The 11,809-nt window shown below is 42.9% G+C and overlaps 1 long non-coding RNA gene across 1 annotated transcript in view; it reads left to right on the top strand.

The window, feature by feature from the left end:
* The first annotated feature begins 856 nt into the window (after positions 1 to 856).
* The window catches only part of LOC140464003 (uncharacterized), a 59,074-nt gene continuing 48,121 nt past the window's right edge, over positions 857 to 11,809 (top strand). The window contains exon 1 of the long non-coding RNA XR_011954840.1: positions 857 to 945. This is a non-coding gene — a long non-coding RNA (uncharacterized lncRNA). The remainder of the gene's footprint in view (positions 946 to 11,809) is intronic.

The following is an 11,809-nucleotide window of genomic DNA, read 5'->3' as shown; positions in this document are numbered from 1 at the left end:
TGCTTCAGAAGATTTCACTTGACTCACCATTGTTTAAAAATGCACCTCCCCTTTAAGAAGCAGCTAGGTACCTCCATGTAATGGCTATCTGCCAGATTTGTCACCCTCCCAATCAGTGAGCTGTCTATTGGAAGGCTAGTAAATGCTGGAAGCTCAGCAATTATACATTAATGAGGTCTGACCACAAGAATGGGGCCCCTGACAGGTGAAGCGTGCAGCTTATTCAAGGCCTCCCTGATGTATGCTTCACACCACCTTATGTTTTCTTTAGCTTTCATTCAATTGTTTACTTAACTGTGATAAAAGTTGGAATAAGATTTTTTTTGACGAACTACAAGTCTGTGAGTGATTGTTATCATCCAATTTGAACTCATACCAGCTGTTGTTATGAAAATAAGTCAGGTTGGAGGCATGAGTTGGCATATTTTCAATTATGTCAGTAAAATCTTGGAATAATTTGTGAATTCTAGTGAAGCACTTGTGTTGGTGTGCATAAGTAGTGAACTCAAATGTAGTCTCAGATCAAGTGAGGTTAGATGCCAATGTATATTCGGACTGTTGAATGCAGATGTAATGTAGACCCTATTTTGAAATTATCTATTCTCATTGTACTTCTATATTCTATTTAAAAATTTCTATGGTCATGTTTAAGGTGGAAGTTGCCTATTTATACTGGTCACCCAGTAAATGGATCTTCTTGCCAGAAACAGCACTACAGTGCCTCTACTGACAGTAAAAGGAAATTACATCATGACACGTTTACATAGATTGTTTCTGTTATCAATGCAGTCATAGAGATTCGTAATGAAAAAAATGGAGGAACATGATAGAGACAGCAGATCTTAGGGAGGTCGCAGAAGACTAGATGTGATTTTAGTGACTTTGCATAAACAGGGAGTGTGAGAAAGTATGAGAGTGCGAATCAACCAGGAGTGAGAGTGAAACGTAAGTGATGAGTTTGATAAAATCATTGCTGTTACCTGTATTAAGGGGTCCAGCTTCTTTTCACTGCTCAACAGGCCTGGCAACATTTGTGGGGGAAAACAGAGTTAACGTTTTGAGTCTGGTTACTCTGCTTCAGACTCTTCTTCATTAACATTAACTTGGAATTTCTCTGTTTTTGTTTCAGATCTCCAGCTTTTTGTTTTAGTCCTTTCACTGCTTATCCATACTGACTGATTAATATCAGAAAGGGAGTGGGGTAATTTTCACCTTCATAGAGCGGATTGCTGGCTTGTTATAAAACCTGTCTAACTACATTCTTATTATATCTTGCATACTTCCACATGCATCACATGAAAAAACCAGACTGCATATGCATTGAGACTAAATCTTAAAGAACATAAAAGCTCTGATTTCTATCCTCCAACCTTTCTGCCGATCATCTCCTGAAATATAAGTAGACACCCTCCCTGGACAGTAGTAACTAGTGAGTATCATATCAAAGTGTCGACTTTTCAAATGTGAGGCGACAGTACGTGGTGAGCAGCACCACCTCTGAATTTAATCTAGTCCACCCAACACCCACAAAGACACATTTCCTGCAGGAGTTAATGGACAGCAATCAGGAATGGAGGACTAAATTGACTTTTTATTTGCAATCAATTTTAGTGGCCTCACTATTGACCTGGCTGAAGCCAGATAACTCAGCATAAAGGGATGATTGTACATGTGATATTCGTGGTTTACACAACTTTGTTTAATATTAAACAGCACATTTCATCAGAAGATCATGTGCAGAGTGACATAAATTGTCACTAACATAACACGACACAGATACAGCAAAAAAGAAAGAGAGATCTTTCTTATTTATAAATACTATTGATCATTGGTCTCCTTAAACAACAGGTGGAAAAAGGTGCAAATTGACTATAAGTAAAATGTTTTGTACATCTCAGCAAAATTTGGTGGATAATGAACTTCCATTGACAATTATTAAAAGACATCTTTTAATTATCTTACTCATTCACTTCCTTCTCAAACTCCAGACCTACAAAATCCCTTGATAGTTGCAAGTCAGGCTCACCCAACTCAAATTATTTTCACAGATTGTATTCCTTGATGATTGCAGCAAGCAATATGTCGAATTTGGAAGCATTGCACAGACCTTCAACAGACTGTTATCTTTCATGGTTTGTGTTTATACTGGCAAAAAAAATAGAATCAGAACCAAGGGTCTCAGGGCAGTTTTATAGCTTTCAAATATTGTTTGATGTATTCTATACAACTGGCCCTTGACTGTTAGTTAGATAATGTTTATTTAGGCAAGGATTATGAAGGATTTCCAACTAATAATATTCTTTTTCAGTGATGTTTAGCATAAAGAGAAAGGCTAAGTTGAACCATGTATCTGAGATGAATATTTTGGTGTAGCTAAAAATTGAAATATTTGTGTATCTGATTGTTTTTATGATTGAATTAAGGTTTTCCTTTACATTCCTTTGGATTAGTCATTGTCCTCCTCTCTTAAGCAAATGATTTGAGCTGGAGTGCAGAGGTGGTGATATCCTATATTCACTGGCTTAAAAGACATGACTGCAGCCATAGTAGAGTTGAGAGTGTGGTGCTGGAAAAGCACAGCAGGTCAGGCAACATCTGAGGAGCAGGAGAATCAATGTTTCAGGCAAAAGCCCTTCATCAGTGATCCGAGAGGATGGTGAGATAGATGGGAGGGGGGTGGGGCTGGGGGCAGGTAGTTGAGAGCGCGATAGGTAGATGGAGTCAGGGTAATGGTGATAGGTTGGAGAGGAGGGTGGAGCAGATAGATGGGAAGGAAGATGGACAGGTCATGAGGGCAGTGTTAAATTGGAAAGTTGGAACTGGGATAAGATGAGGGGAGGGGAAATGAGGAAACTGGTGAAATCCACATTGATGCCATGTGGTTGGAGGATCCTGAGGTGCAAGATGAGGCATTCTTCCTCCAAGCATCGGGTGGCAAGGGAGTGGTGATGGAGGCGGCCCAGGATCTGCATGTCCTTGGCGGAGTGAGAAGGGGAGTTGAAGTGTTCAGCCACGGGGCAGAGGGGTTGGTTGGTGCAGGTGTCCCGGAGATGTTCTCTGTAGCGCTCTGCAAGTAGGTGTTCTAGGAGACCACATCAGGGGCAACAGATTCAGCAAATAACATGTGTAGAAGAGCAGGTGAAACTCTAATGGATGTGGAAGGCTCCTTTGGGCCTTGGATGGAAGTGAAGGAGGCGGCGTGGACACAGGTTTTACAATTCCTGTGGTGGCAGGGGAAGGTGCCAGAGGGGAGGGTGGGTTGGTGGGGGATGTGGACCTGACAAGGGAGTCACAGATGAAATGGTCTTTATGGAAAGTGGCTAGGGGTGGGGAGGGAAATGTACCACTGGTGGTGGGGGTCTGTTAGTAGGTGGCGGAAATGGTAGAGGATGATGCGATGTATGTGGAGGTTGGTGGGGTGGAAGGTGAGGACTGGGAGTTTCTGTCCTTGTTGCAGTTGGAAGGGTGGGGATTCGAGGGCAGAGGTGTGGGAAATGGGTGAGATGTTCTGGAGGGCATCATCAACCACATGGGAGGGAAACTGCGATCTTTGAAAAAGGAGGCCATCTGGTGTGTTCTGTGGTGGAACCGGTCCTCCTGGGAGCAGATGCAGCAGAGGTGGAGGAATTGGGAATAAGAGTTAACATTTTTACAGGAGGCAGGGTGGAAGGAGGTGTAGCCCAGATAGCTGTGGGAGTCAGTGGGTTTGTAGAAGATGTCAGTGTTGAGCCATCACCATTGATGGAGATGGAGAGGTCCAGGAGAGAGAAGGTGGTGTCTGAGATGGTCCAGATGAACTTAAGGTCAGGGTGGAATGTCCACACACTTTCACTCTCCCTCCCACTCTGCCCACTTCCATTCCCCCTCCCACTCCACCAAGGACATACAGGCCCTGGGCCTCCATCATCACCACTCCCTAACCACCCGATGCCTGAAGGAAGCAAGCCTCATCTTCCGCCTCCGGACCCTCCAACCACAAGGCATCAATGTGGATTTCACTAGTTTCTTCATTTCCCCTTCCCCCACCTTAAGCTAGTTCCAACCTTCCAACTTGGCACCGCCCTCATGACCTGTCCTACCTGTCCATTTTCCTTCCCACCTCTCCGAAGTATCACCATTACACCCACCTCCATCTACCTATCGTACTTGCACCTACCTTCCCCCCCAGCCCCATTCCCCCCTCCCATTTATCTCTCCACCCCCGAGGCTCACAGCCTCATTCCTGATGAAGAGCTTTTGTCGAAATGTTGACTCTCCTGCTCCTCGGACATTGCCTGAACTGCTGTGCTTTTCCAGCATCACACCCTTAACTCTAATCTCCAGTCCTCACTTTTGTCCAGTTGACTGCAGCCACAGTAGAGGCCATTGGTTGGAATATTCCAGAACTCACTGGATTCTTAAAGGTTTCCAGCAGATTGGAAAACCACCAATGTGGCACCCCTGTTTAAGAAGGGATGGAGTCAGAAAGCAGGAAATGAGAAGCCAGTTAGTTGCATATCTGTCATTGAGAAAATGATAGAGTTCTTTAGAAAGAAATAACAGGACATTTCAAACGTTTTTACACAATCAAACAGAGTCAATGTGACTTGTGAAAGGAAGATCACATTTGACAAATTTGCAGGAGTTCTTTGAGGATATAACAAGGAGAATTGATAATAAATGTGGTGTACTTGGATTTCCAGGAGGAATTCATTAAGATACATTATTATTGCACAAGATAGGAGCTCACAATTTTGGGGATAATGTACTCTCATGGATTGAGGATTGGTTAACATACAGAAGACAGAGGTGGGATTAATGGATCTTTTTTGCGTTTGAAAGATATAACTGGTGGGGTGCCATAAACTTTATTTTGAGGGCCTCAATTATTTGCAATCTATATTCATGGAGAAAGGTGCAGCATGAAATATATCCATATTTGCTGTGGATACAAAAATAGGTGGGAGAGCATGTTGCGATGAGGATATAAGGAATCTACAAGGGAACATAGATATGTTGAATGAGTGGGATAAAACTTAGCAGATAAGAATTTAATGTGGGAAAGTTTGAGGTCATGCACTTTGGTAAGAAGAAGCAAAAGGCAGACTATTATTTAAATGCAGCAACTCTCTAAGAAGTGCAGCATAGAACAATTTGGATGTACTTATGCATGAAACAAAAACGTTTGTTATCAAGTGCAGCAAGTAGTTCAGAAGGCAAATTGAATTTTGACTTTCATTGCTAGGGAGTTGGAGTTGAACGATAGGCAAGTCTTGTTACAGCTGTACAGGGTCTTGATGAGGACATATCTAGAGTGCTTTGGACAGTTTTGTTCCCTATATTAAATAAAGGATATACTGGCTTTGGAGGTAATTCAGGAGACCCTCAAGGCTGATTTCTGGAATGAAAAGGTTGACTTATCAAGGATGGCTAAACAGGCTAGGACTTTTTTTGTTATTGTGTAAAAGAATGAAGGGTACCTTACTGAAACGTACATGAGGGGTTTTTCAAAGGTAGCTGTTCAGATGATGTTTCCACTCGCAGAGAAATCTCAAACAAGAGGATATTGTTATAGGATAAGTGGGCACTCATTTAAAGATGAAATAGTATCCCTACAGTGTGGAAACAGGCCTTTTGGCCCAACAAGTTCACACTGACCCTCTGAAGAGTAACGCACCTAGACCCATTCCCCTACCCTATTACTCAATATTTACCCCTGACTAATGTACCTAACCTAGGCGAAAGGGAGGACTGCAGATGCTGGAGATTACATTCAAGAGTGTGCTGCTGGAAAAGCACAGCAGGTCAGACAGCATCCGAGGAGCAGGAAAGTCAACATTTCAGGCAAAAGCCCTTCATGAGGAACCCAACCTATGCATCCCTGGACACTATGGGCAATTTAGCATGGTCAATTCACCTAACCTGCACATCTTTAGACTGTGGAAGGAAACCAGAGCACCAGAGGAAATCTACACAGACACAGAGAGAATGTGCAAACTCCACATAGACAGTTGTGGAGGCTGGAATCAAACCCAGGTCCCTGGTGCTGCGAGGCAACTGTACTAACTGCTGAGCCATCGTGCCGTACCTACAAAGGGAATTTCTTCTTTCAGAGAGTAGTGCATGTCTGAAATTCTCTCCCCAAAAAAGTTCTGGAGGCTAGATCACATTAAAGTGTTTAAAAGAGGCAGTGGATAGACTTTTGAAATATTTAGTAGTTGAGTGCTACAAGGAGCTGGTACAAAAGAGGAGTTGAGGCCTGAGTCCAATCCACCGTGATCTTATAAAATGGCAGGGCAGTCTGAGAGCTCTCAATAACCTAATCCTGCTCTTACTTCTAATGTTCTTATATACTTGATCAAGTTTAAACCTGCACAGGAAAGGCTGACAGGCCAATCATCCATACAACTGTATTAAGAACTTGTATCTATCTATACAGCACCTTTAACGTATAAAACATCCCTATGATTTGCATATAGAGTTACAATGAGGACGAGGTGCAAGACTAAATGTCAGATAACCAAGGGTCAACTGTATCCTAATTACTGGGAAGGGTTTTAAAACAGAGGTTTAAAAAGGGAGCAAGTCTTAGAAACGCAGATATATTAGGAATGCAAGAATGGGATGGTGCGAAAAAGTAAGATATCAAAAACACCAGAATCAAAGATATGGAAAATTCTAATTGAGGCGGTGGAACTAAACGTGCAGTGAAAATCCCACAAATGGAAAGTTGAGAGGGCATAGAAGGATTTAAACTAAAGGGTAAGAATTAAATTTGAAGAACAGTATTACAAGAAACCAGTCGAGGGCAAGGCAGATAGGATTAATGGGCAAAAATAGTTGTTGTGGCATCGAATATAACAACAGATTTGTGAATATCCTGAAGCTAATGGGAGAGTGGGAAACCATCCAAAATTGCACTGGAATAACTAAGACAGACATATAAATGCCAGCATGTCAACCTCAATCATGTCTTCCTTTAAAATGACACAAATGAACAACTGAAGACATGAGAACATACGAGCAGCGATAGGCCATTCAGCCCCTCGAGCCTGCTCCGCCACTTTGGATCATGGGCTGATCATCTATCTCAAGACCATATTCCCAAACTATCCTAATATATCTAGGTGTTATTAGTAACTAGACAACACTCCCTTCCATATTGAGCTTCCACAGCACTCCAGGGGTAGAGAATTCCAAAAAAAAATCACCAGGCTGACTGAAGAAGTTCCTCCTGACGTCATTCCTAAACATGCCTTTTATTAGAGTCATAGAGTACAGTATGGAAACAGACCCTTCGTCCAACCCATCCATGCCGACCAGATATCCCAACCCAATCTAGTCCTACCTGCCAGCAACCGGCCCATATCCCTCCAAACCCTTCCTGTTCATATATCCATCCAAATGCCTCTTAAATGTTGCAATTGTACCAGCCTCCACCACTACCTCTGACAGCTCATTCCATATATGTACCACCCTCTGTGTGAAAAAGTTGCCCCATAGGTCTCTTTTATATCTTTCCCCTCTCACCCTAAACCTATGCCCTCTAGCTCTGGACTCCCCGACCCCAGGGAAAAGACTTTGTCTATTTATCCTATCCATGCCCCTCATAATTTTGTAAACCTCTATAAGGTCACCCCTCAGCCTCCGATGCTCCAGGGAAAACAGCCCCAGCCTGTTCAGCCTCTCCCTATAGCTCAAATCCTCCAACCCTGGCAACATCCTTGTAAATCTTTTCTGAACCCTTTCAAATTTTACAACATCTTTCCGATAGGAAGGAGACCAGAATTGCATACAATATTCCAACAGTGGCCTAACCAATGTCCTGTACAGCCGCAACATGACCTCCCAACTCCTATACTCAGTGCTCTGACCAATAAAGGAAAGCATACCAAACGCCTTCTTCATTATCCTATCGACCTGCGACTCCACTTTCAAGGAGCTATGAACATGCACTCCAAGGTCTTTTTATTCAGCAACACTCCCTAGGACTTTACCATTAAGTGTATAAGTCCTGCTAAGATTTGCTTTCCCAAAATGCAGCACCTTGCATTTATCTGAATTAAACTCCATCTGCCACTTCTCAGCCCAGTGGCCCATCCTGAGGTAACCCTCTTCGTTGTCCACTACACCTCCAATTTTGGTATCATCTGTAAACTTACTAACTGTACCTCTTATGCTCGCATCCAAATCGTTTATATAAATGACAAAAAGTAGAGGACCCAGCACCTTGTGGCACTTCACTGGTCTCAGGCCTCCAGTCTGAAAAACAACCCTCCCCACCACCCTGTCTTCTTCCTTGAGCCAGTTCTGTATCAGAATGGCTAGTTCTCCCTGTACTCCATGAGATCTAACCTTGCTAATCAGTCTCCCATGGCAAACCTTGTCAAACGTCTTACTGAAGTCCATATAGATCACATCTACTGCTCTGCCCTCATCAATCCTCTTTGTTACTTCTTCAAAAAAACTCAATCAAGTTTGTGAGACATCATTTCCACGCACAAAGCCATGTTGACTATCCCTAATCAGTCCTTGCCTTTCCAGATACATGTACATCCTGTCCCTCAGGATTCCCTCCAACAACTTGCCCACCACAGAGGTCAGGCTCACCGGTCTATAATTCCCTGGCTTGTCTTTACCGCCCTTCTTAAACAGTGGCACCATGTTTGCCAACCTCCAGTCTTCCAGCACCTCACCTGTGACTATCGATGATACAAATATCTCAGCAAGAGGCCCAGCAATCACTTCTTTGGCTTCCCAGAGTTCTCAGGTACACCTGATCAGGTCCTGGGGATTTACCCACTTTTCCCCATTTCAAGACATCCAGTTCTTCCTCTTCTGTAATATGGACATTTTTCAAAATGTCACCATCTATTTCCCTACAGTCTCTATCTTACATATCCTTTTCCACAGTAAATACTGATGCAAAATATTCATTTACTATGTCCCCCATTTTCTGTGGCTCCACACAAAGGCCGACTTGCTGGTCTTTGAGGGGCCCTATTCTCTCCCTAGTTGCCCTTTTGTCCTTAATGTATTCTCTTTAATTCTATTTGCCAAAGCTATCTCATGCCCCCTTTTTGCACTCCTGATTTCCCTCTTAAATACTCCTACTTCCTTTATACTCTAAGGATTCACTCAATGTATTCTGTCTATACCTGACATATGTTTCCTTCTTTTTCTTAACTAAACCCTCAATTTCTTTCTTAGACCTTGGTCTTCAACCACCCCCCAGCCAGGTAAAAATTTTTTCCCATCTATTCTATAAATCCATTTAAGAATTTTGTAAGTTTCTATGAGATCACACCTCATTATTCTAAACTCCAGAGAATATAGGCCCAGTGTCCTCAAATTTTCTTCATGGGTATCCAACCATCCTAGAAATCAGTCCAATGAGTTTTTGCTGCACTCTCCTTATGGCAAGTATATTCTCCTGCACACAATACTCCAGGTGTGGTCTCACCGGTATTCTATACAATTGAAGCATTACATCTTTGTCCCTGTCCTCAAATCTTCTTGTGATAAAGACTAACATATCATTTGTCTTCAAATTGATTGTTGCACATGCATGCTAACATTCTATGACATGAACAAGGATACCATTTCCAATCTCTCACCATGTTAGAAATACATTGCAGCTCTGTTCCACCTACCAAGGAGGGTATAAACTCTCACTTGTCCACAAAATACTCCATCTGTCACAATCTTGACCATTCACTCCATTTCTCTAAATTCTCTTGAAACCTCTCTGCAACCTTCTCAACTCACATTCTATTGAACGTTATATCATCTGCAAACTTAGAAATGTGGATATATTGTAAATCAAGAGGTGGAGATGGCGGCATAATGGCAATGTCACTGGACTTTAAATCCAGAACCCTAGTTTAATGTTCACCCTATGAAATAACTGCACCAGAAGCTGGTATTCCATCACCAAATCACCCTTTTACTTGTGCACAGTACACTAACTGTGGCCAGCCAGCTCAGAGTCACTCACCCGAAAGGAGGAGATTCTAATCTTCTGGTTATATCGGTCAGCCAGGACTTCCTGATTGATTAGGGTTGTTAACCTGAGCCCACGATCCCATAGTCAATGAGCTCACCATGGTTCCAATCACTACAGCCCCCACCCACCCAAGTCTGGAAATATAGCCTGGCATTTGACTTGTGGCTTTACGTGCAATGTTTTTGCCCCAAGTCTGTCACCACCTTGCCTTCCTTTAGTAGTCAAAGCAGGGGTTTGCGATCTGTTACTATAACCAATTCCTGTCTGTATAGGTACTGGTGGAACTTCCTCACACCAAAGATGGGCCTACTTGCCTTCCGCATTAACCAAAGTTCAGGAAGCAGATGCTATCGGGCATTTTTCTCCTTTGGGCCACCAATGAGCCAACGCCTCCCCAGTACCACGGGGAGACATCGCACGTCAGCACTACCTCCCATTTCAGATCGTAGTGGGCAACATCTTAGATGATGATAGCTGCTTTTCCACTTGCCTAAAGGCTACTTCTTGGCTCCGCCAACATTTCCAAGGCTGACCCTTTTATCAATAGGTGTAATGGTGCCTAGATGGAGGCCAGATTATGTATGAAATTGTTATAATAATTCACTAACACGAGGAAAGACCTAAGCTCCAGTACAGATGTGGGAGCTAAAGCTTCTTTTATTGCCCTCTCTTCCAATGAGTGTAACACAATCTTGTTGATTCTATAACCCATGTGTCATTTGGAATGCCTGGAACACGCATTTTTCCGTCGGTAAGGCCTGCCCCCACCTGGGAGCAACTTTTAAGCACCATATCCAAGTTCTCTTTATTAGTCTTCTCTGTTATTAGTACGTCATCCAGATAAATGGCAACCTGTGGTAGCCCTTGTAAAATGTTCTCCATAACCCACTGGAAAGGGTGCAGGCTGACCATACCCCAAATGGCAGTCTTGTATATTCATGTAAACCTTTAGGCGTATTAATTGTAATGTACATCCGGGATTCCTCATCCAATCGCAATTTCAGGTAGGTGTGGCTCTTGTCCAAATTTGTAAAGGACAGTCACCTCAGCCAACTTTGCAAAGGAGTCCTCTATGCAAGGGATCGAGTATTTATCGAGCTGTGAGAAGCAGTTTACCGTTCGCTTAAAATCTCTGCAAAGGTGAACTGAGCTGTCAGGTTTCACTGTTGGTGCTGCCGTTCTGCAAACTGCACTGATTTGATGATTCCTTTGCTCTCCAGCCTCCTAATTTCCACCTCTGTTGCAAAATCTCAGAATTGCTTCCTGGTCAACATGTAAAGTAACTTTGGCCTCTTTGATAGTCCCAAGTTCTTCCTGAAATACTCCTGACTATTTCACTAGGACTTCACCGAGGTAGCTATTCTCTAATCAAAAAATGTTGAGTCAATCCAGGTAAATCTTTCTCAACCAATTTGGCCCCGATAGCTTGGTCCTAGGCCTTATACTACCATCAGTGGTAACTGCACCAACTGCTTCTCATAGCAAACTAGAACCGAAGTCGTACCCTTAATCTGTAACAGTTCCTCAGTGTATGTTCTCAGTTTGGTTGAGGTCTTGTGCAAACTTAAGGGTAGAGTCCTGAGTGAATCTTGTTAAAGACACATTCTGTAACCACAGTATCAGCCTCTGTAGGGACTGGGTGACCATGTAACTAAACATGGTTCTGATTTGGATGTTGCTAAGCAACTTACTTGTTCTAACTCACAGGTCCGGGAGAATTTCCAGAGTATGTCCTGTCCGGGGTACTGACCTATAAGTTTTCTTACTCAAGACAGGCCTTGGAGGACTTCATTGCTATTGCTGTCTCGTGTCCACATATCAACA

Source organism: Chiloscyllium punctatum, chromosome 39 (genome assembly GCF_047496795.1).
Source record: "Chiloscyllium punctatum isolate Juve2018m chromosome 39, sChiPun1.3, whole genome shotgun sequence".
NCBI lineage: Eukaryota > Metazoa > Chordata > Chondrichthyes > Orectolobiformes > Hemiscylliidae > Chiloscyllium > Chiloscyllium punctatum.
This window is presented reverse-complemented; position numbering and strand designations above follow the sequence as displayed.